At 44.7% G+C, this 23,345-nt stretch overlaps 1 long non-coding RNA gene across 4 annotated transcripts in view; it reads right to left on the bottom strand.

Moving 5' to 3' along the window:
* LOC144506211 (uncharacterized) overlaps nucleotides 1-23,345 on the bottom strand; it is a 322,365-nt gene that overhangs the window by 259,722 nt on the left and 39,298 nt on the right. The window contains exon 1 of one of the 4 annotated variants that reach the window (XR_013499865.1): nucleotides 17,008-17,253. The exons of 2 other annotated variants lie outside the window; for them this stretch is intronic. This is a non-coding gene — a long non-coding RNA (uncharacterized LOC144506211). Of the gene's footprint in view, nucleotides 1-16,884; nucleotides 17,254-23,345 lie in introns of those variants that run through there. One more of the 4 variants, XR_013499862.1, reaches the window with a different exon arrangement.

The following is a 23,345-nucleotide window of genomic DNA, read 5'->3' on the forward strand; positions in this document are numbered from 1 at the left end:
CTGTCCTGTGAATATATCTTTCTCATAATGCGGTGACCAGAACTGTGCACAGTCCTCTTGACTGGTCTAACCAGTGTTTTCTACCGTTCGAACATTACCTCCCTGTTATTATATTCTATACTTCATCAAGTAAAGGTAGTGTCCCAAATGCCTTCATAGTCACCTTATCTACCTGCTCTGCTACCTTTAGGGATCTGTAGACAGTCACTCCAATATCTCTTTGATCCTCTGCTTTTCTCAGAATCCACTATTTTTTTTATTCATTCGTGGGACATGGGCATCGCTGGCTGGCCAGCATTTATTGCCCATTCCAAGTTGCCCTTGAACTGAGTGTCTTGCTAGGCCATTTTAGAGGACAGTTGAGAATCAACCACATTGCTGTGGCTCTGAAGTCACATATAGTCCAGACCAGGCAAGGATGGCAGATTTCCTTCCCTAAAGGACATTAGTGAACCAGATGGGTTTTTCCGACAATCGACAACGGTTTCAAGGTCATCAGTCAATTTTTAATTCCAGATTTTTTTTATTGAATTCAAATTCCACCGTCTGCCTTGGTGGGATTCGAACCTAGGTCCCCAGAGTTTCTGGATTAATAGTCTAGCAATAATATCATTAGGCCATCGCCTTCCCCTATTTATTGTAAGTTCCCTTGCCTTATTTGTCCTCCCTAACTCTGTTACCTTACCTTTCTCCTGATTGAAGTCCATTTGCCACCCTCTTGACCAGACCAGTGATATCTTCCTGCTGTCTACAGCTTTTTTCCTCATCAGGCAACAACTTTTCTGTATCCCTCGAAAACCTTTCAATTATGCCCCATAATTAATTCTCAAACATTGACCTACATCACGAAAAGCAAAGGTTTGTGGAACCCCACTGGGAAAAATCCTTCCAGTCGCAAAAGCACTTGTCGATAATTATCTTCTCCTTGCTGCTCCTGAGTCTATTTTGGATCCAAGTTGCCACATTTCCTCCGATCCTTTGGGCTTTTATTCTTGTAACCAGCCTGTCACCTTATCAAAACCTTGTTGAAGTCTACGTAGTCCAATCAAACACACCACCACAATCCTTGTTACTTCCTCAAAAAATTCAATCAAATTAGTTGGACACGATCTTCCTGCTGACTGTCTTTGATTACTTTGTGTCGTTCTAAACGATCATTTATATTTTCCCTCAGAATTTTATGCAATAATTTAACCACCATCGAGGTTAAGTTGACTGGCCTGTAATTACATCGTCTACCCTTTCCTGTCTGTTTCAACAATGGAACAATGTTAGTCATTGTTTTTCCAACAAGAACCAGTTTACCAGCCATTACTTGATATGCCAGCCTTGTTGAAATGCTACTTTGGGTCATGGGGAAGCTTTGCCTTACCCATTGGCTACATGGTAGAAAGAGCTTGTCAAATGAGACATTTAGTTGAGAAGGAGTGAGGAGAATATGAACTATAGTGAATGTAGCCCAATCCATCACGCAAATCAGCTTCTCATCCATTGACTCTGTCTACACTTCCTGCTGCCTCGGAAAAGCAGCCAGCATAATTAAGGACCCCACGCACCCCGGACATTCTCTCTTCCACCTTCTTCCCTCGAGAAAAAGATACAAAAGTCTGAGGTCACGTACCAACCGACTCAAGAACAGCTTCTTCTCTGCTGCCATCAGACTTTTGAATGGACCTACCTCGTACTAAATTGATCTTTCTCTACACCGCAGCTGTGACTGTAACACTACATTCTGCACTCTCCCGTTTCCTTCTCTATGAATGGTACTCTTTGAGTGTATAGCACGCAAGAAACAATACTTTTCACTGTATACTAATACATGTGGCAATAATAAATCAAATCAAATCAAAATCAAAATGATGGAAGCAGAGAAAGAAAGCAGGGTGGAGTTCAAGAATGATTAAAGGACAATCTGTTGCAAAGAGTCAGAAGTAGCTGAGTGATAACGCTCTCGCCTCTTGTCTCTAAGTTGTGGCTCAAGTCACAGCTGAGGATATAACCAAGGCTGACACACCAGTGCTGCACTGTTGGAGTTGCCACCTTTTGGAAGGCCTTGTCTGCCTTCTCAAGTGAGTGCAATAAATGCCAACATTCTATTTGAAGGAGGAGTTCTTCACAGTGACTTGGCCACAATTTATCCTTCAACTAACGTCAATAAAACAGATTATCTGCTCTTTATCTCATTATTGTTTGTGAGACTTTGCTGTGTGAAGTTTGACTGTTTTACTCCCAACATTAATTACAACAGTGATCACACTTTTAAAATACGTCATTGAGTGCATAGTGCTTTGGGGCCACGTCAGCTCATGAGAGATGTTATATCAATACAAGTTCTTTCTTAAATTTGGTACAGAAAGGTTACAAACCTCTCCTGAGATAGGAGTAGTATTCAAGCCTCGAATAACCATGGATTTTATATAGAGTCAATAGGTGTCAAGAAGATAGGAAGTGTTCTGGTGCAAGCATGGAAATTGAGCTTCCTGATGGCAGCTTCAGTGATAGAGTCATGCATGATTCCATTTGAAGCCAGGGGTACAAAGAAAAGACAACAGATATGGAAGAAATAGATAAGGCAGTGGTAAAGGAAGATGTGCCAACTGTTGGCTCAATTTGGTAGAGTCATGAAGTAACTGTGTTGAAAGTGTAAGGTTTTCATCTCGCCACTGTAGAGCACAAAACTGACGAGATACATTTTACAACTCTCAGACTCTGAGAATAATTACATTGTGCTGTTTAGGATGTCCCAAAGTATGTTATGAAGTGTGGCGAGGTAGGTAAGGCTTCCAATGTAATAACAGAAGAGACCATACATCCCCTTAACTCACTCCATCATTCGACAAGTTCATTTCTAATCTACCTCAACTTCAGTTTCCCATCCTATTCCCATGTCCATTGTGCTCAAAAAACCTATCAATCTTGGATATTCTCTCAAACTAGACATCAACTGCTCTCTGGGATAGAGAATTCCAAAGATTCCCAACCCTCTCAGAAAATAAGTTTCTCCTCATCTTGTTCCAAAATGTCTTCCCCCTTACCCTAAACCATTAGGTCTCGACTCACCAGCCAGGGAGAACATCCTCTCAGCACCTACCTTGTTAAGATCTCTAAGAAACCTAGATGAGAGAAATTGGGCACATTCCCCTTGGAGCAGTGAGGGTTAAGAGATGACTTTTTTGAAGTGTTCAAAATGATGAAGAATTTTGACAGGGTAAAGGAGGATATCCATGCCAGAATTTTACCGCCCCGCCCGCCACGGAATCAGAGTGGGTGAGGGGTGGACAATGGGAAGATCCGTTGACCTCAGGCGTGGTTTTATGGTTTCGGGACAAGTGAGGCTGGAAAACCCCACCTTCTGTTTCCACGAGTTGATACGTCAGAGACTAGGGGGGTCACAATTTCAAGATAGTCAGCAACAGAGTTAGATGTGAGATGAGGAGAAACGTCTTTACTCAGACAGTTGTTGGGGTCTGGAATGCGCTGCCTGGGAGATTGGTGGAGGTGGATTCTATAGGGGCTTTCAAAAAGAGAGCCAGATGCATATTTGAAAGTGATAAATTTGAAGGTCTATGGAGATAGAGCTGGAAAATGGGACCAGTTGGGTTGCTTTTTTGGGAGCTGATGTAGACACGATGGGCTGAATGGCCTCCTTTTGTAAACTTCTATGCTTCTATGTCTTTGTAGCCTGTAGAGCCAAAGTTTTAGTTTGCTGTTTTAAGTTTTATTTGTGATTCAGTTTTTGTTTCAGGCAGTTCCCCTTTAAGGGGTTACTTTGTCCCTCAGTTTAATTGGTTTTTCAACAGAAGAGTTGGAAAGCAAAGGCATCCCCTGGTGGGAGACTCCTGTATAACTTTAAGTAGAGTCGGCTGTTCAGGAAGCACTTCTTCACACAAAGGGGAGTGAAAACCTTGAACTCTGTCTCCCAAAAGAAGCTTTGTGACTGAGGTCTCAATTCAAAATTTGATTTGATTTATTATTGTCACATGTATCGGGATACAGTGAAAAGTATTGTTTCTTGCACGCTATACAAACAAAGCATACCATTCATAGAGAAGGAAAGGAGAGAATGCAGAATGTAGTGTTACAGTCATAGCTAGGGTGCAGAGAAACATCAACGTAATGAGAGGTCGGTCCATTCAAAAGTCTGATGGCAGCAGGGAAGAAGCTGTTCTTGAGTTGGTTGATACGTGACTTAAGTATATTTTTCCCGAAGGAAGAAGGTGGAAGAGAGAATGTCCAGGGTGTGTGGGGTCCTTAATTATGCTGGCTGCTTTTCCAAGGCAAAATGTCAAAAATGAAATTGAAGGATGTGTGTTAAACAGGAATACTAAGTCTCTTGTTGGTTGTTATCTGGGGCCCCATGTGTGCATGGACATCGGATGAGTAAGGAGTTTGTTAAGATTTAGGGGAGGAGAGAGGGGCTGAAGTTACTGGCTGATAATTATGGACATCGTAGTGAAGGTAGGTCACAGATTACCTGATACTAAAACCAAGACAATGTACCAGGCTGACCGCTCTCCCAAAACACAGGTGGTCAGAGAAACATTTTCTACCTTTTCTTCCCCTAATTTGCATTTGGATTTTGCAGGAGGTTACTATGGGGGTGAGGAGCATATACATTTTTAAAGTTTATTTATTAGTGTCACAAGTAGGCTTACATTCACACTGCAATGAAGTTGAAGCTTGGAGGAAAGTTGTGTGGAGCATAAACACCGGTGTGGACATATTAGAAACATGGAGACATAGAATCCCTGCAGTGCAGGAGGAAGCCATTCGGCCCATTGAGTCTGCACCAACAACAATCCCACCTAGGCCTTATCCCCGCTAATCCCTCCAACCTACGCATCCCAGGACACTAAGGGACAATTTAGCATGGCCAATGCACCTAACCCACACATCTTTGGAGTGTGGGAGGAAACCGGAGCACCCGGAGGAAACCCACGCAGACACGGGGAGAACGTGCAAACTCCACACAGACAGTGATCCAAGCCAGGAGTCGAACACAGGTCCCTGGCGCTGTGAGGCAGCAGTGCTAACCACTGTGCCACTATGCCGATTTGGACTGAAAGGCAAGTTTCTGTGTTGTAAATTCTGTGTATTGAATAGAATAAATAAATAATAAATTAATCAATAAATTAATGGATGAAATAAATACATTCAATTAAGTTAGTTTTAATATTAAATGTAAATTCTTTCTGAGGTGATATTCTAGCTGCAACATTGACTCATTATCACGATTTCCCATATCAGCAATGATTCCGGCCTCTGAGCCGGTTAGTGATTCACCATCTAATACTGTCCAAAGCACTCGGTACAACATAAGGAGGTGAAAAAAGCAAGAAAATATAGGGAAAAAATTAAATTATTGTGGAAGTATTAATTTCATCAGGAGCCCTGTGCAACACAAAGGACTTTTACTCTGTCTATAGGCATTTGTTCTTCGGCGGTGGGCATCCATCACACACACGGACAAATTCATTGTCCATCACTAGCTGCCCTGAGAATCTTTTAAAGTTAATTTATGTTATGTGGGCATTTATTGCCCATTCCTCAATGCCCGAGAGGAGGTAGTAGTGAGCCACCTCCATTATCTCTGCAGTCCTTGCAGTGTAGGTACACCCACAGAGAGAGTTAGAACACTTTGACCCAGCAACAGTGAAGGAAAGGCCAATACATTTCCAAGTCAGGATGCTGTGTGTCTTGGAGAGATGGCGGTGTTCCCCTTGTGTCTGCTACCCTTGCCCTTCTATGTGGTAGAGATTGCAGGCTTGGAAGGTGCTGTTGAAGGAGCCATGGTGAGTTGCTGAAGTATATTTTATAAATGATGCACACTGCTGCCACTGGGAACTAGTGGACATTGGTGGTGGTCTTTCCATGGCAAGTTCTGGTCTCCATATTGCAAAGTTAAAATAAAAGCACTAAAGAAAGTGGAAAAAAGAATAACACTGGAACTCAGAGGTTGGGTGGGAGTTTATGGCTTCGCTCGACCTGAAACCGTGAAATCCTGTCTGAGGTTAACGGACCTTTCCATGTTCCGTGCCTCGCTCACTCCGATTTCTGCGGCGGACAGGACAGTAAAATTCCAGCCGTTATCTCTTATCTCTAGAACAGAGATTACTGAGGGGTGATATAGTCGAGATTGTTAAAATTATGGAAAAGCTTGAAAGCGTAAACATAAAAAAATGTTTTCACTTTTGGGGAGTCCATAATTAGGGACCATCACTATAAAATAGTCACTAATAAATCCAATAGAAAGTTAAGGAGAATGAGTGGTGGGAATGCGGAACCCGCTACCACAGGGAGTGGATTCAATTGCATTCCCGTAATGTCCTTGAGGGGAAATGAGATAAACAAATGAGGAGAATGGTATGGAAGGATAGTCTGACAGGAGAAGGTGAAGTAACTTGAGATGAGTTTCATGTTAAGCATAAAGGTGGGTGTGGAGAATTTGAATCATAAAATCCCTGCAGTGCAGAAGGAGGCCATTTGGCCCATTGAGCCTGCAACGACTTTCCGAAGAGCGTCTTACCCAGGCCCACTCCCCCACCCTATTCCTGTAACCACGTGCATTTTATTATAGATAATCCACCTAACCTACACATTTTTGGACATTAAGGGAGAATTTAGCATGGCCAATCCACCTAATCTACACCTCTTTGGACAAGAAGGGAGAATTTAGCATGGCCAATCCACCTAACCTGCATATCTTTAAACTGTGGGAGGAAACTGGAGCACCCAGAGGAAACCCATGCAAACATGGGGAGAATGTGCAAACTCCACACACAGACAGTAACCAGAGGCCGGAGTTGAACCTGGGTCCCTGGTCCTGGTGCTGTGAGGCAACAGTGCTACCCACTGTGCCACCCTACCATCCTTGAGTTGAATAGTTTCTATGCTGTAGAACTCTAATTCTACGCATCAGCCATGTCGCTAGGAGAATATCTGACTGAGTTGGGATAGCAGGGACTCTACCTGAAAAGATATTGGTGAATTAATTAGGCATTTACAATAATCTGGGATCGTTTACGGCCAACCTTTCTTGGCACCGGCCCACTAATAACCTGATTTATAGAATTCAATTTGACAACTTATCAGGGTAAGGTTATAAATTTATGATTACAGTGAAGGTGCCTTAACCACTGCACTGCCTCAATGGCCAATGTTGATATGGGACAGGATCTGAGTAAGCTTCTCAGTGCTTAGTGCTAAGGCTTTGTCGCAGAAAGTTCAACTCTCCCTCTTCTGATTGCTAATCTTCCTTACGGTTGGTAAGAAGAGCTTTATGAGCAAAAACTAATCTAGGGATTTGGATAACAAGTCAAAGCCAGGACAATCCCCGCCTTTGGTGGAATGGTGGGAAAGACTTGTTCTTGTTCTTTATCTCACAGTGCCAGGGACCTGGATTCAATTCCAGCCTCGGGTGACCGTCTGTGTGGAGTTTGCACTTTCTCCCTGTGTCTGTGTGGGTTTCCTTCGGGTGCTCTGGTTTCCTCCCACACTCTAAAGATTGGAGGTGGATTGGCTATGATAAATTGCCTCTTAGAGTCAGAGCGATTGGCAGGGTAAATATGTGAGGTTGCGGGGATAGGGCCTGGGTGGGATTGTTGTCGGTGTAGATTTGTTGGGCTGAATGGCCTCCTTCTGCACTGTAGGGTTTCTATGATTCTATGAGAGGGAAACAAATCTTGTCCAATGGGTGTGTAGCTAAATGCATTTCCTGTGTGATAGTGAGCCGAAATAGTGGGCCAGGGTATTGAGTAAGCATGTCTCAGGAAGGACAGAAGCTGGAGATGATAATTGTCGCTTTGGTGTTTGATCCTAGAACCATACAGTACAGAAAGAGGCCATTCAGCCCATCATACCTGTGCTGGTTTTTTGAAAGATCTATCCAGTTTGTCCATTCCACTGCTCTTTCCCATATCCCTGCAAATGCTTTCCTTTCGAGTATATCTCCAATTCAATTTAGAAAGTTATTATGGAATTTGCTTCCACCAGTCTTTCAGGCTCCATTCATTCCGGATCACTACAACTCGCTGCATAAAAAAGTTTTTTTTGTGTCATCTCTGACTCTTTTCCAATAGTATTTAATCAGTGCTCTCTGGTCACCAACACTCATTCCAATGGAAACATTTTCACCTCACTTACTCAATCAAAACCCTTCATGATTTGAACACCTCAATTAAAATCTACATTTAACCTTCTCTGCACTAAGTAGATCAATGCCAGCTTCTCCAGCCTCCCCACATAACTGAAGTTCTTTAACCTGATATCGTTCTAACAAATCTCCTCTGCAGCCTCATTGTGTCCATAAGAACAAAGTACAAAGAAAAGTACAGCACAGGAACAGGCCCTTCGGACCTCCAGCCCGTGCCGAATATGATGCTCTAATTAAACTAAAACTAAAACTTCTGCCCTTACCCGGACCATATCCCTCTATTCCCTCCCTATTCATGTACCCTCCAGATGCCTCTTAAATGTTGCTAATGTGCCTGCTTCCACCACCTCCTCTGGCAGCGCGTTCCAGGCACCCACCATAGAATCATAGAAACTCTACAGTACAGAAGGAGGCCATTCGACCCATCGAGTCTGCATCGACAATAATCCCACCCCAGGCCCTATCCCCATAACCCCACACATTTACCCCGCTAATCCCTCTAACCTACACATCCCGGGACACTAAGGGGCAATTTAGCATGGCCAATCAACTTAACCAGCACATCTTTGGACTGTGGGAGGAAACTGGAGCACCCGGAGGAAACCCACGCAGACACGGAGAGAACGTGCAGACTCCACACAGACAGTGACCCAAGCTGGGAATTGAACCCAGGCCCCTGGAGCTGTGAGGCAGCAGTGCTAACCACTGTGCCACCGTGCCTCCCCACCATACCACTCTCTGCGTGAAAAACTTTCCTCTCACATCTCCCTTAAACTTTCCCCCTCTCGCCTTGAACCTGTGCCCTCTTGTAATTGACACTTCCACCCTGGGGAAAAGCCTCTGACTATCCACCCTGTCTATGCCTCTCATAATTTTGGAGGCCTCTATTAGGTCTTCCCTCAGCCTCCATCTTTCCAGTGAAAACAATCCTAGTTTAGTCAATCTCTCCTTATAGCCAACACCCTCAAGACCAGGCAACATCCTGGTGAATCTTCTTTGCACTCTCTCCAAAGCTTCCACATCCTTCTGATAGTGTGGTGACCAGAACTGCACGCAATACTCCAAATGTGGCCTAACCAAGGTTTTATATAGCTGCAACATGATTTCCCAACCCTTGTACTCAATGCCCCGACTGATGAAGGCAAGCATGCCATATGCTTTCTTAATCAAGGGGCGGCACAGTGGCACTGTGGTTAGCACTGCTGTCTCACAGCGCCAGGGACCCAGGTTCAATTCCGGCCTCGGTCACTGTCTATGTGGAGTTTGCACTTACTCCCTGTGTCTGCGTGGGTTTCCTTCGGGTTCTCCGGTTTCCTCCCACAGTCCAAAGATGTGCGGGTTAGGTTGACTGGCCATGCTAAATTGACCCTAGTGTCAGGGGGATTAGCAGGGCAAATGTGTGGGGCTACGGGGATAGGGCCTGGGTGGGATTGTTGTCAGTGCAGACTCGATGGGCGAAATGGCCTCCTTTTGCACTGTAGATTCTATGATTCTAATCACCTTGGCCACCTGTGTTGCCACTTTTAGGGAACTGTGGACCTGCATGCCCTGATCCCTCTGTATCTTAACATTACTAAGGGTTCTGCCATATACAGTATAATTCACACCTAAATTTGACCCTCCAAAATGCATCACCTCGCATTTGTCTGGATTAAACTCCATCATCCATTTCTGTGCCCAAGTCTCCAATCTATCTCTATCCTGTTGTGTCCTCTGACAATCCCCAGCACTATCAGCAAACTCCACCAATCTTCCTGTCATCCGCAAACTTACTAATCAGACCCCCCCCCCCAGATTTTCCTCCAGATTATTTATATATACTACAAGCAACAGAGATCCCAGCACTGATGCCTGTGGAACACTGCTTGCTACAGATTTCCATTCTGTAAAACACCCTCCCACTGCTATTCTCTACCTTCTATAATCAAGTCAGGTCTGTATCCATCCAGCCAGCCAACCCCATGTGATTTTAGTTTTTGTACCAATCTGCCATGTGGGACCTTACCGAATGCCTTGCTAAAGTCCATATAAACTACATAAGACCATAAGACAAAGGAGCAGAAGGTGGCAATTCAGCCCTTCGAGTCTGCTCTGCCATTCAATCACTGATCTGATGTGATAATCCTCAACTCCACTTTCCCACCTAACCCTCGATTCCCTTACTGAGTAAAAGTCTGTCTATGCCAGCCTTGAACATACTTAATGACCCAGCCTCTGCAGCCCTCTGCAATAAAGAATTCCACACATTCACCGCCCTCTGAGAGAAGAAATTCTTCCTCATCTCTGTCTTAATTGGGCGACCCCCTTACTCTGAGATTGTGCCTCTGGCCCTAGACTCTCCCACAAGGGGAAACAACCTCTCAGCATCCACCCTGTCAAGCCCCTGAGAATTCTCAATAAAGTTGCCTCTCATTTTCAAGTTAAGTTTATTTATTATGTTTATTTATCAGTGTCACAAGTCGGCTTACATTAACACTGCAATGAAGTTACTGTGAAAATCCCCGAGTTGCCACACTCCAGCGCCTGTTCGGGTACACTGAGGGAGAATTTAGCATGGCCGATGCATCTAATCAGCACGTCTTTTGGACTGTGGGAGGACTGTGTGTGTGTAACAGGACAGGACTGACTGTCCTAGTACTGATTGTGTATGTGTGTGTGTGTATGTGTGTGTGTGTATGTGTGTGTAACAGGACTGAGTGTCCCAGCACTGGCTGTAATTCAATAATGGGACCAACGTGACTCTATATGTAAGCCTGGTTCCTCTCTATCTCCATTTTAAACATGCACAATCTTATTCTTATGAACTTACAAATTAGGAGCAGGAGTAGGTCACTTGGCCCTCAAACCTGTTCCACCATTTGATAAAATCATGGCTGCTCTGATTGTGGCCTCAGTTCCACTTTTCTGTCCACCCACTGTACCCTTTAGCCCCCTCGTTAATCACAAATTTAACTCAGCCTTAAACATAGTCAATGACCCAGCCTCCACTGCTCTTGTGAAGAGGATCTCGCAGACTAATGACCCTCTGAGGGAGAGTCTCCTCATGTCTGTCTTAAATGGGAGACCCCTTATCTTTATGCTGTGTTCCCCAGTTCTAATCCCTCCCACAAGGCAAACCACCCTTTGAAATCCATCTTCTTAAGTCCCCTCAGGATCTGATGTTCAGTAAGATCGCCTGTCATTTTTCGAAACTCATTAGATACAGAAGCAACCTGTTCAAGCTTTCCTTATAAGATATTAGCCTCAATCCCAGGAATGATCAAGTCAACCTTCTCTGAACTGTTTCTAATGCAATTATGTCCCTTCTTAAGTAAGGAGACCTAAACTGTACACAATGGGCAGGGTGAGGCTGGAAATTCCCACCCGAGGTCAATGGAGATGTCCATTGTCGGATCCTTGTCTGCTCCGATTCTGTAGCGGGCAAGGTAGTAGAGTTCCGACCACATCCATTCTAGATGTGGTCTTATCAGTTTCCTGTACAACTGTAGCAAAAGTTCCCTAGTTTTCCATTCAATGCCCCTTTGCAATAAACTCCAATGCTCCATTTGCCTTCCTGGTCACTTGTTGTACCAATGTTTTGTGATTCAAGAACCAGGACATCCATTTCTCTCCACACTGCAAAATTCTGCAATCTCTCTATTTAAATCATATTCTGAGTTTCTATCCTTCCTCCCTAAGTGGACAAGTTCACATTTTCCCACATTATATGCCATCTGCTAAATTTCTGCCCACTCACTCAACGTATCTATAGCTTTTTGCAGACTCCTTATGTCCGCTTCACGACCTACTCTCCCAGCTAGATTTGTGTCACTGGCAAATTTAGCAACCATACATTTGGTCCCTTCATCCCAGTCATTGGTACAAACTGTAAATAGTTGGGGCTCCTGCACTACACTAGTGATAGCTTGCCAATCCAAAAGATAACCCATTTATCCCTACTCACTGCTACCTGTTAGCTAAGATGTGGAGATGTTAGTGTTGGACTGGGGTAGGCACAGTAAGAAGTCTCACAACACCCACAACTTGCCTGGGTTTGCAAAATCTCACTAACTGTCCTGCCTAGAGACAATTCACACCTCTTTAACCTGTGCTTAACACTCTCTCCACTTGCATTGTCTGCACCTGTAAAGGCCTGATTATCTGTTAAGACTCACATTCCAACCATTATCTTGTAATTGAGTTTGTGTCTATATATGCCCTGTTTGCGAAACAAATCCTGCACTCACCTGATGAAGGAGCAGCGATCCGAAAGCTCGTTCTACCAAATAAACCTGTTGGACTTTAACCTGGTGTTGTGAGACTACTTACTGTACCTGTTAGCTAACCAATCCTCTATCCTTGCTGATTGCTACCCCCTCCACCATGAGCTCTTACTTTGCTGGATCAATTTAACTGGATCAATTTTGTTCAATTCTATTCATATGACTCGATTTTCCGAAGAAAGCAAGAGCATTTTAAAAAAAAATTCCCCCATTGTAGCTTAAGTTTCCGATCATTGGAATCACCTTCATTGTTTTGTCTCTGACCCTTGTGGTAACAGCAATATCCTTTACAGTGGTAAACAGAAGGGCTGCAACTTAATATCTTAGAAGGCATTCTCTCGTTCAATCCGTGACTAACTGCTGAGAAGGATGTGCAAAGGAGTTATTGAGCTTGGAACCAAGCTGGCACGGGTGGAGTTGTCGATTGCTTGTTAGAGATTGTCATAGCAAGGCCTTTGAGCATAGCGGAAGCAATCCAAATAACAACAACTTACATTTATATAGTGCCTTTCAAATAATAAAACATTCCAATATACCTCAGTGGAGCAACATTTGGCAGTATTTATTGTATTTAGTGTGTGCATAAACACAGAACCAAGCAACAGTGGCTGGATGGAGTTCTTTAACCCCATAAGACTAGAAGACCTTAAGATACAGGAGCAGAATTAGGCCATTCGGCCCATTAAGTCTGATCCACCATTCAATCATGGCTGATAAGTTTCTCAACCCCATTCTCCCATCTTTTCCCCGTAACCTTTGATCCTCTTACCAATCAAGAACCTATCTCTCTCTGTCTTAAATGCGCTCAATGACTTGGCCTCCATAGCCTTCTGTGACAATGAATTCCATAGATTCATCACGCTCTGGCTGAAGAAATTCCTCCTCACCTCAGTTCTAAAGGGTCGTCCCTTTACTCTGAGGCTGTGCCCTCGGATCCTAGTCTCTCCTACGAATGGAAACATCTTTCCCACGTCCACTCTATCCAGGCCTTTCATTATTCTATAAGTTTCAATAAGATCCCTCCCTCATCCTTCTAAACTCCATCGAGTATAGACCCAAAGTCCTCAAATGCTCCTCATATGTAGACATAGGTAGACATGAAACAGTACAGCACAGAACAGGCCCTTCAGCCCACGATGTTGTGCCGAGCTTTATCTGAAACTAAGATCAAGCTATCCCACTCCCTATCATCCTGGTGTCAAGCTTTTCATTCCCGGGATCATTCTTGTGAACCGCCTCTGGACCCTTTCCAGGGCCAGCACATCCTTCCTTAGATGTAGGGCCCAGAATTGCTCGCAGTATTCTAAATGTGGTCTAACCAGAGCCTTATACAGCCTCAGCAGTACATCCCTGCTCTTGTATTCTAGTTTAGTCAGCAGACACTCTTGGACAGTGATAGTCATTGATTGGACAGAACTTGGATGGGCTTGCTGACTCCATTGGCTGCACAGAGGCCTTGGCCTGTCCAGAAATGGTTTAAATGGGCTCATTGTTGCCATGGGAGATCAAGGCTGGGTGTTCAGGCTGTGGGGCCTATGATGACAGAATGGTTTCTGGTGGATGATGATACTAATCCTCCTGCCATAGATCCTCAGCTGCTACCCCTCCTTGTGGTGGGAAGATATACTGATAGTGGGTCAAGAATGTCCTGAATGAGGGCAGGCTTGGGCTGGAGTAAAGCTGCTCGGGTAGCCTGCCTATTGCAATTACCCTCCTGATGTTGGGACATGAGGCAATGTTGCTCAGGACTGGCAGCCGGGAGCTGAACAATACCAGTGATGATGTGCATTGAGCTGAGTTTCACCTCAATTAAATTTGGTGTGGGCAGTTTGGTGCCACACTGGGGCCCAGCATTCTGCAGCTGAGTATGTGATGGCAAGAGCAGAGGTGCTTAGGGTCTGGACACTGAACCACGTGTAGAGATGTAGGGGCAGGTGACCAAAACCTGGTCAAAGAGGTAATTTTTCAGGTGCAACATGGATAAAGAGAAGTAGAGAGGTTTAGGGAGGAAATTCTGAGCTGAGGCCCCAGGCAGCTGAACGCACGGCCACCAATGATGGAACAATTCAAATCGTGAATATGCTAGAGGAGGGAATTAGAAGGGTTCAGAGACCTTGGATGTTGTAGGGCTGAAGGAGGCTGCAGAGATGGTGAGGGGTGAAGCCATGGAAGGATTTGGAAACAACAAAGAAAATCTTGGCACTGCTGCAGCAGGAGTCAATATCCGTTAGCAAGCACAGGGGGGATGATAAGTGAATGGAAATTGGTGCAAGTTACGACACAGGCAGAATACATCAAGAATTATTCAACACCTTTAGGAGGTGAGGGAAAAGGGGGGAAACTCAAGGGATGGAGTTGAGGTGTGGGGAGCAGGGGGCAGGGTCGGCTCACTGGAACAATAAGGGACAAAGTACCATGCTGAACATTAACCTGGTCACACTCAGTGTCTCGGAGTGACTTGACACAGATTCACGTCCACGCCACTTCTATTGTCGAGAGGAGATGCAGGTGAGTGGAGGCTGGGATTAGTGTCCTTGTTGACAAGGAGTAACAGATAGGGTGGAAAGGTGAGGTGAAATGGTGAAGAGATCGGGGGAGGGGGGGATAAAGCTCAAATCTAAGTCATGAATGTGTGGTTTGCAGCATCAAAATGCATGGTGAGGTATGAAGAGGGGGCGTGGGGGGACAGACTAAGATCCTAAACCTCCCAGCTTTCAGCTTCAGGTCTGTGACACGAAGGTTAACGAACGAAAGTATCAATGGGCAGAGGAGGGGGAATATTTTCGAAACATTCGAAAGAAACATTAAAAATTGCTAAACAATTTAAGAAGAAGTTTGGCTCAGCCTAAGCGGCAGGCATCACACTGTGGGGATAATGGGCGGGATTTTATGGCCTCACTCATCCTGAAACCATAAAATCCCGCCCAAGGTCAACGGACCTTCCCAAGCTCCGCCCGTTCACCCGCTCCGATTCTTGTGGCGGGCGGGCCGGTAAAATTCCAGCCAATACGTTGATAAATCTCCCACTGAACACCTTCATAGGAAACTGGTCCCTTTGACCACAGCCTCCACCCACACTTGTGACCAAAGAGAAAGGACACAGGCAGAGAAGCTCAGGTCACCGAATCATTTGTGAGCCGGGGTGGATAGTTCTTTTTTTGTTTCAAATTTGACCACGCACTTTTTTAGGGGGAGATTATTAATCGCAGTTTAAGTGCAACCAACTAATCTGATTGGAAAGTGGGGAGGGTGGGAGGGGAGGGAAGACGGGGAGGAATTTGAATAATGACGATAAAGAGGGTGCGAGAACTAAGCTTGGTCGAAGTTCCAGAGCTGCAGCCCATCGCGCCTCCGCCGTTTTTCCATCAGTGCTGCTAATGCTTGCTTCCCCCTGCACTGACCTCAAAATGGCCACTGGAGCTTCAGGAGCGTAGCAGTGCCTGTCTGGAACGTCTGCACAGCATTCTCGACCGTTCCGACCAGCCTCTCTTTCCCAGCCAGAGGACGGGAGGGGGTTGCGGGTGGGGGGGAGGGGGTTGCGGGTGAGGGGGGGGGGGAGTTGGTGGCGAGGGAGTGAGGAAAGATTGGGAATGAAAAGGGCCAAAATAAAATTCCCTCACAGCACGTTTGTGACCCACATACAATTCACAACCGAAAGGGGGCTAGTCGCTGAAATAGCAGCAAGTTAATCTCCCTCTGTAACTGCTCGAAACCAAATTCAATTCATGAAGCAGTGAAAACGCACCTTCAGTCGGAATACATTTAAATCTTGAAATCAGATGGCTTTGATTCTTGCCTTTTTAAACATTCCGTGTACAAGAATGAGACACGGAGGTTTGTTGCTAATAATTGAGCAGATACAAAGGATATTATACGTTAGTTTAGAAGGCAGACGGATTCTCCCTTGGGAGCTGACCCACAAATGGCCAGGAATTCACTCACAAAGCTGTCTGTTCATAATCGTTCTGCCATTGCCTCGGAAGATAAGGAGGCCAAGATGGAAAGCAAAGAATCTGCCTAAGAAACCTAACCCGATCGCACAGTTACGCTGGGTGGAGAGAGAGAGAGGGAGGGAGAAAGCGGGCTTAGAATGCGATTCAGATGATGAGGGGAGGGGGGGGGGTGCGAACAGAAGGAAAGCGGGGGACAATGTGGGAGTGGGGGAATGGTAAAATAAAGGGAGAAAAGAAAAACTGCCGTGAAAACTATGCAGAAACTCTTCACGCTTCACGTACACACATCGGCTCACATTTCAAATAAACACCTAAAGAGATTTTAAACGAATATAATATTCTGCCGAGATTTAAACTCAGTCTAAAATGTACAGAAAGGATGGGGAACAAAGCACACTTAGAACTTTAAAACCTGCTCCATAATAATCGTCCATTTTTCCTTTTTTAAAAAAAAAGCACACAATTTAAATAAGAATTGGAATTTTAAGAAAAAAGATTTTTTTGTTGTTTTACTCACAGGCGTTCCAGCAACTGCTGTATGGAAGTCGGTAGAAGTGCTAAAAGTTTTTTTTTTGTTTTGCCCAGCTGGTCTGAGGCCCCCATGCACTGGTTCATTTGCCTATCACTGTACAATTCTTACATTGTGCATCGGGGAATGAGAGCAACCTCCTCACAGCCTCGGGCATCCAGCCCTCTTTTCTTTGGAGAAAATAATAAATGCTTCAGGGAAATTTTCTGCGCACAAAGGTATTTTTTTTCGTTGATGTATAATAATGAGGAGGATGGCCTATCCAGTTCGGTTCCAAAACCTTCAGCAAGACGAGGAACCTAAAGAGAGTGCAATCTGTGTGAGTGTGTGTGTCAGTCTCAATTAGAGGAGCCCTCGGTACAGGGTTTGGAAAAGGAAAGGAGGAGGGAATTGGAGGGAGGGAGGGAGGACGAGGAGGAGGAGGAGGGTGGGGGGAGAGAGTATGGAACTCAAACAAGGAAAACTAATAGTCTACGCATAATCAAAACTCATGGAACTTCCTGCTTTCCTCCCGCCTAAGCATTGACTGCTTTTTTTTTTGCACAGTACATTGGAATGTTTTTGACTGATCCAAGAGGCCCAGGGAAAGATTTACCCAGACAAGGTTTTCTGAATCAATTAACCTGCGCTCATTATTTGAGACATAAGGTCACCCTTAAGTCAGAGAGTGTGTGTGCGTGCAGAGAGGGAGGGGGGTGGAACATTTCAAAGTTATGCAACTTCGATCTGCTTTCCTTTTTTTTTGTCAAACAAAACACATTTCTATCTTTAATTTTCCCCCTTTATTTTTCGCCGAGATGACACAGCCCTTGCGCGCCCGGAGAAATCGTGCGGACTGTTTTGTTTTCGTGGGTTACCATGATTGCTTCATTAGGCACCCTCCTGTCTGAAGGGTTCTGCAAAGGAGCCCCCCACCCCACCCCCCAACCTCCTTTCAATAGTCTACAGTGGCGGGGTTAGCGAAAGGGTGAGGGGAGGACTATCTTTGTTGAGAGGAGACTGGTGATGGGGAGAGTTGGGTGGGGGGGGGGGGCGGGGGGAAACAGTCCCTGGGGTCAAAGGCCATTTCTTAATGTTCAAAAATTTCTATAATGACCCAACATTGTTCCTTGCTCACACTGTCTTCATTTAAAAAAAATGTTTGTCCTAGTTTTCACCAGCATTAACTCTCTCCTTGCCACACCTAATACTGATCTAAAATGATGACTGTTCAAGCTAAAGTATAACATCCATTAAGAACTGGTCAGCTGGTAAAAAAGTAACGCTTCAGAATCAGTAACCTTCCATCAACTTTCACCCAGTTTATGTTAACCCTTCCGTGGGCTCCATCTCCTGCACGGGTTGCTTGCCTGTTGTGGACATTCAATAGAGGAGATGTTTTCAGGCCATGACCTGTTGCAATGAGCCGTAACAACTGGTTGGAAAGGATGACGAGCCCCATTTGGAATATCTCCTCCTCCAATCTCCCCTTTCCAAGAGGTGGCTTGGCCTATTGTTACTCCTGCTTGCCCCATTGCTTCGGATAAATGTCGGTGAGTGTGGTGATTGTGCACTTAAGGACCAATCTGCAGCAGACTAAGGGTCACATGATCCGGGGAACCAATCACGAAGCAATGTGGGGGATCACCCTGGGGGCTTCTGTGCTCAGAGTCATCTCGGGAGCTGATTGTTGCCACAAAGCTGGAAGCCTCTGTCATAGTTTTAACCTGTAAATAAACAAGCTGTGTTTTCCCTAAACTGGTGAATGAGCATCTTCACATTTGGCGATGAAGATTTTTAAAAAATGAGTATTGCGAGTATTGGAATATTGCGTACAGCTCTGGTCGCCACACCACCAGAAGGACGTGGAAGCTTTGGAGAGAGTTCAAAGAAGATTCATCAGGATGTTGCCTGGTCTTGAGGGTGTTGATTATGAGGAGAGGTTGAATAAACTGGGATTGTTCTCACTGGAAAGACAGAGACCGAGGGGAGACCTGATAGAGGTCTACAAAATTATGAGAGGCACAGACAGGGTGGATAGTCAGAGGCTTTTCCCCAGGGTGGAAGTGTCAATTACAAGGGGACACAGGTTCAAGGTGAGAGGGGGAAAGTTTAAGGGAGATGTGCAGGGGAAGTTTTTCACACAGAGAGTGGTGGGTGCCTGGAACGCGCTGCCAGAGGAGGTGGTGGAAGCAGGCACATTAGCAACATTTAAGAGGCATCTAGATGAGTACATGAATAGGGAGGGAATAGAAGGATATGAACCAAGTAAGGGCAGAAGGTTTTTTTTCGTTTAGTTTGGGCATCATGATCGGCACGGGGTTGGAGGGCCAAAGGGCCTTTTCCTGCGCTGTAATTTTCTTTGTTCTTTGTTGTTTTTGATCCTCAGACTGTGAGTACCCAGTTTAGATTAAAGTTGAGTGAAGTTGAGAAAAGAAAAGATTACTCACCATAATGCCCCTCTTTGGATGGATAGGTCCATTTGACTTCTACCAGACACAATACATAGTACGCCTTGGGAATTGCTTCCAAATGCACAAAATAGGGAAGGAGGCGAAGAACAGGCAATTCTCCTCAGTGTGTGTGAAACCCAGATTTATAATCTGATTCACAATCCTAAAGCCCCAAGCGTGCCTGACTCCAAATCATTCAGAGAGCTTGTGGAATTGGTGATGTCACATTTCCAGTCTAAACCATCAGTCTTACTTCAGAAATTCAAATTTAATTCATGGGGGAGAGCCCCAGGTGAAATAATTGTGACTTGCATCACTAAATTGAAACAGGTATCAGAGTATTGTGTTTTTGGAGCCACCTTGGATGATATGTTACGGGACAGATTAATCTGCGGGATGAATACCAAGGTGATTCAATGGAGATTGCTTGCAGAGGTCAATATACATTTTAAACAAGCAATGGAGATAGCGCAGACATTGGAAAGTGCTGAAAACAGTGCACAAATGTTACAGAGAGTGCAACATGGCGTCGTTCACCAGTTAGGGCAGGAATCTGCAGTCAGCAGTAAAGCCAAAACCAAAGATGTAGTCACAAGGTGGGAAATGAGTTCAGCCACAAACAAGACAGAAGATTTAGAGGAGGCAATCAAACAGCAATGTTTAAAGCAAAATGTGGAGGTAACCACTCCCCTGAATCCTGTTGGTATAAGGAGGCTGAGTGTTTTTTTCGTCACAGGAGAAGTGACTTACACAGGAACATAGGAATTAGGAGCAGAGGTAGGCAATTCAGCCCTTCGAGCCTGCTCCGCCATTCAATCAGATCATGGCTGATCTCTCCCTGGTCTCAAATCTACCTCCAGACCCTGGTCCCTATATCCCTTTAACCTGTTTTTTTATTAGAAATATATCTATCTCCTTCGTGAAACCATTCAACGACTCAGATTCCACCGCACTATGGGGCAGCGAGTTCCACAAATTCACCCCCCTCTGCAAGAAGTAGTTCCTCCTCATCTCAGTTTTAAATCTACCGCCTCTCAACCTATACCTGTGACCTCTTGTTCTAGATTGCCCCATAAGAGGAAACATTTACTTTATCAATCCCTTTTAATATTTTATATCCCTCGATCAGATCCCCTCTCATCCTTCTAAACTCCAGCGAGTACAAGCCCAAACTGTTTAATCTCTCCTCATACGTCAACCCTTTCATCCCCAGATGTCTGGTGAACCTCCTCTGAACTGCCTCCAATGCCACCACATCCTTCCTCAAATAAGGAGACCAAAATTTGAGGTTTTTAAGGCGTGAGTGCAGAGCCAGGTCAAGTCTACTGAGTGGCTCATTAAGGAATGCGTCATCAGGATAAAATGTGGAAGAGTCTAGCACCATCAATTTAAATATTCATCACTGTTTAATATAAAAGCGAGTAAAATAGCCCCTATTACTGCAATGTTCCAGGTAAATTGGAAGTCTCTTAAGATGGAAGTTGATACAAGGGCATCAACTACTGTGACAGGTGAGAATACATATTGGTACGTGAGAGAAGGAGTTCAACCATTGAATTTAAAGAGCAACTGTGACCAAGTTAACAACTTATACTTGAGATAAAATAGTGGATGCCCAACTTCAGTGATCATAGACACATAGGAAGCATTAAAAACCTGTCAGCCACCTTTGGCTTAAGAAAATCAAGTTAAATTAGACTGAGATTTTCCAAGTGCGGAAAAAAAGACTGCTTAAACTGATGAAGAAATATGAGGGCATCTTCAAGGATGAATTAGTCAAAATAAAAGGCCTGCAGCTGAAGATCAATGTGGACCCAGAGTGCATTCCTGCAATTCTTTAGGACAAGGTTTATGCTTTATGCTTTAAGACCATGTGCTTTACGAGGGGCTGAAATATAGTGTTTAGTGGAACTGGGGTATTATCCAGCCAGTTCAGTTCTCAGAATGGGCAGCACCTATAGTTCCCGTACTGAAACCAGACAAGACCATCCGCCTTGTGTTAAATACAAGTCAGCAGTTAATCAGGCTGCCAAATTGGATAAATATCCAATCCTGAAGATCGAAGACCTGTATGCAAAGCTGGCTGGAGGTCAATCTTATACAAAACTGGATATGAGTCATGCATATCAGCTACTCGAATTAGACTTCCCAAGGTTTTGTCATGATAAATACACACAAAGGGTTGTTCCAATATGTGCACCCTCTTTCTGGCTTGTCTTCAGCATGTGCAATTTTCCAGAGGACAATGGAGAGTCTGCTACAGGGGCTGCCACGAGTTGTGGGATATCTTGATGATGTTCTCATAACAGGATTGACAGAAGCCGAGCATCTTGCAAACTTAGAGGAAGTGTTGAAGAGATTTCAAGAGGCCGGAGTTCACCTAAAGAAGGAGAAATGTACTTTTCAAGTCACCGAGGTGACCTAACCTGGAGTAGCGTGTAGATGCAGGTTAATTACACCCCATGGAAGACAGGGCCTTAAATGAGACATTGACCCCCCCCCCCCCCCCCCCCCCCCCAAAAAAACACATCTGAGCTCAAGCCATTTTTGAGAATGGTAAATTACTATGGGCGTTGCTTAACAAACTTGTTGATGTTATTGGCTCTCTTACATATTCTGCTGAAGAAACACCAGCGTTGGTCTTGGAAGACTCCCCAGGAAAAAGCTTTCAACAGAGTAAAACAATTGCTGCATTCTTCAAACTTGTTATTGTATTTCAACCAGCCTAAGGAACAGGCATTGACCTGCGATGCCCCTCCGCATGGTGTTGGCCTGGTGTTGTCCAATAAGATGGACAACTGATCTGAAAGGCCAATAGGCTATATCTCAAGAACCCTCCCAGGGGCTGAAACAGATACTCACAAACTGAGAAAGAAGAATCATCAATAGCTTTTGGTGTGAAGAAATTCCACCAGTAATTATATGGTTGCCACCTAACCATTGTTTCTAACTGTAAATTGCTTTTGGGTCTTTTTAAAGAAGACAAGGCTACTCTGTCAATGGCATTGGTAAGAATTCAATGTTGGGCATTAATTCTGCCTGACTACGAATATACATTCAAGCACAGACCTGGAACACACACAGAGCGAATGTGGATGCACTCAGCCACCTACCTTTATAAGAAAGTTAAAGACCTGATTACCTGTTAAGACTCGCATTCCAACCATTATCTTGTAAATTGAGTCTGTGCCTATATATGCCCTGTTTGTGAACCCAACCCTTCACTCACCTGATGATGGAGCAGAGCTCCAAAAGCTTGTGCTACCAAATAAACCTGTCGGACTTTAACCTGTTGTGAGACTTCTTACTGTTTATAAGAAAGTGTTACAGCTGCTCCAGTACCACAGGAAATTGTCATGGCGCTGAATTTGTTGGACACATTGCCAGTCTTGGTGAAGGAAACCTGGTACTGGACAAGTCAGGGTCTACTTCTGTCCAAAGTGAGACACAGGTTGGGCCAATCAGACTGTTTCTGAAGTAATCATTTTTTTACCTGCAAGGGTGGATTGAGTTGCCAGGATGGCATCATACTCTGGGGAGCAAGAGTAGTCATCCCTGTACCAGGCAGAGAGCAGCATCTAACGGAATAACATAGCGCTCAGCCTGGCATCCCAAAGATGAAGATGTTCAACAGAAGTTAGGTGCAGTGGCCTGGCATTGTTGCCGAAATCGAGAGCCTAGCCAAGCACTGCAAACAGTGCCATTTACAACAAAGGATGTCTCAATGTATGCTTGGGAATGGCCTGGCCAGTCATGGGTACGAGTCCATGTTAATTATATTGGTCCATTCATGGGCATAATGTTTCTGCTCATTTTGATGTACATTCAAGGTGGATGGATGTTTTTGAGGTGAAGTCTCCTACATCAGGGGCTACCATTGAACGATTGCACCAATGGACGGCACGGTGGCACAGTGGTTAGCACTGCTGCTTCACAGCGCCAGGGACCCAGGTTCGATTCCTGGCTTGGGTCACTGTCTGTGTGGAGTCTGCACGTTCTCCCTGTGTCTGCGTGGGT

Source organism: Mustelus asterias, chromosome 17, assembly GCF_964213995.1.
Source record: "Mustelus asterias chromosome 17, sMusAst1.hap1.1, whole genome shotgun sequence".
NCBI lineage: Eukaryota > Metazoa > Chordata > Chondrichthyes > Carcharhiniformes > Triakidae > Mustelus > Mustelus asterias.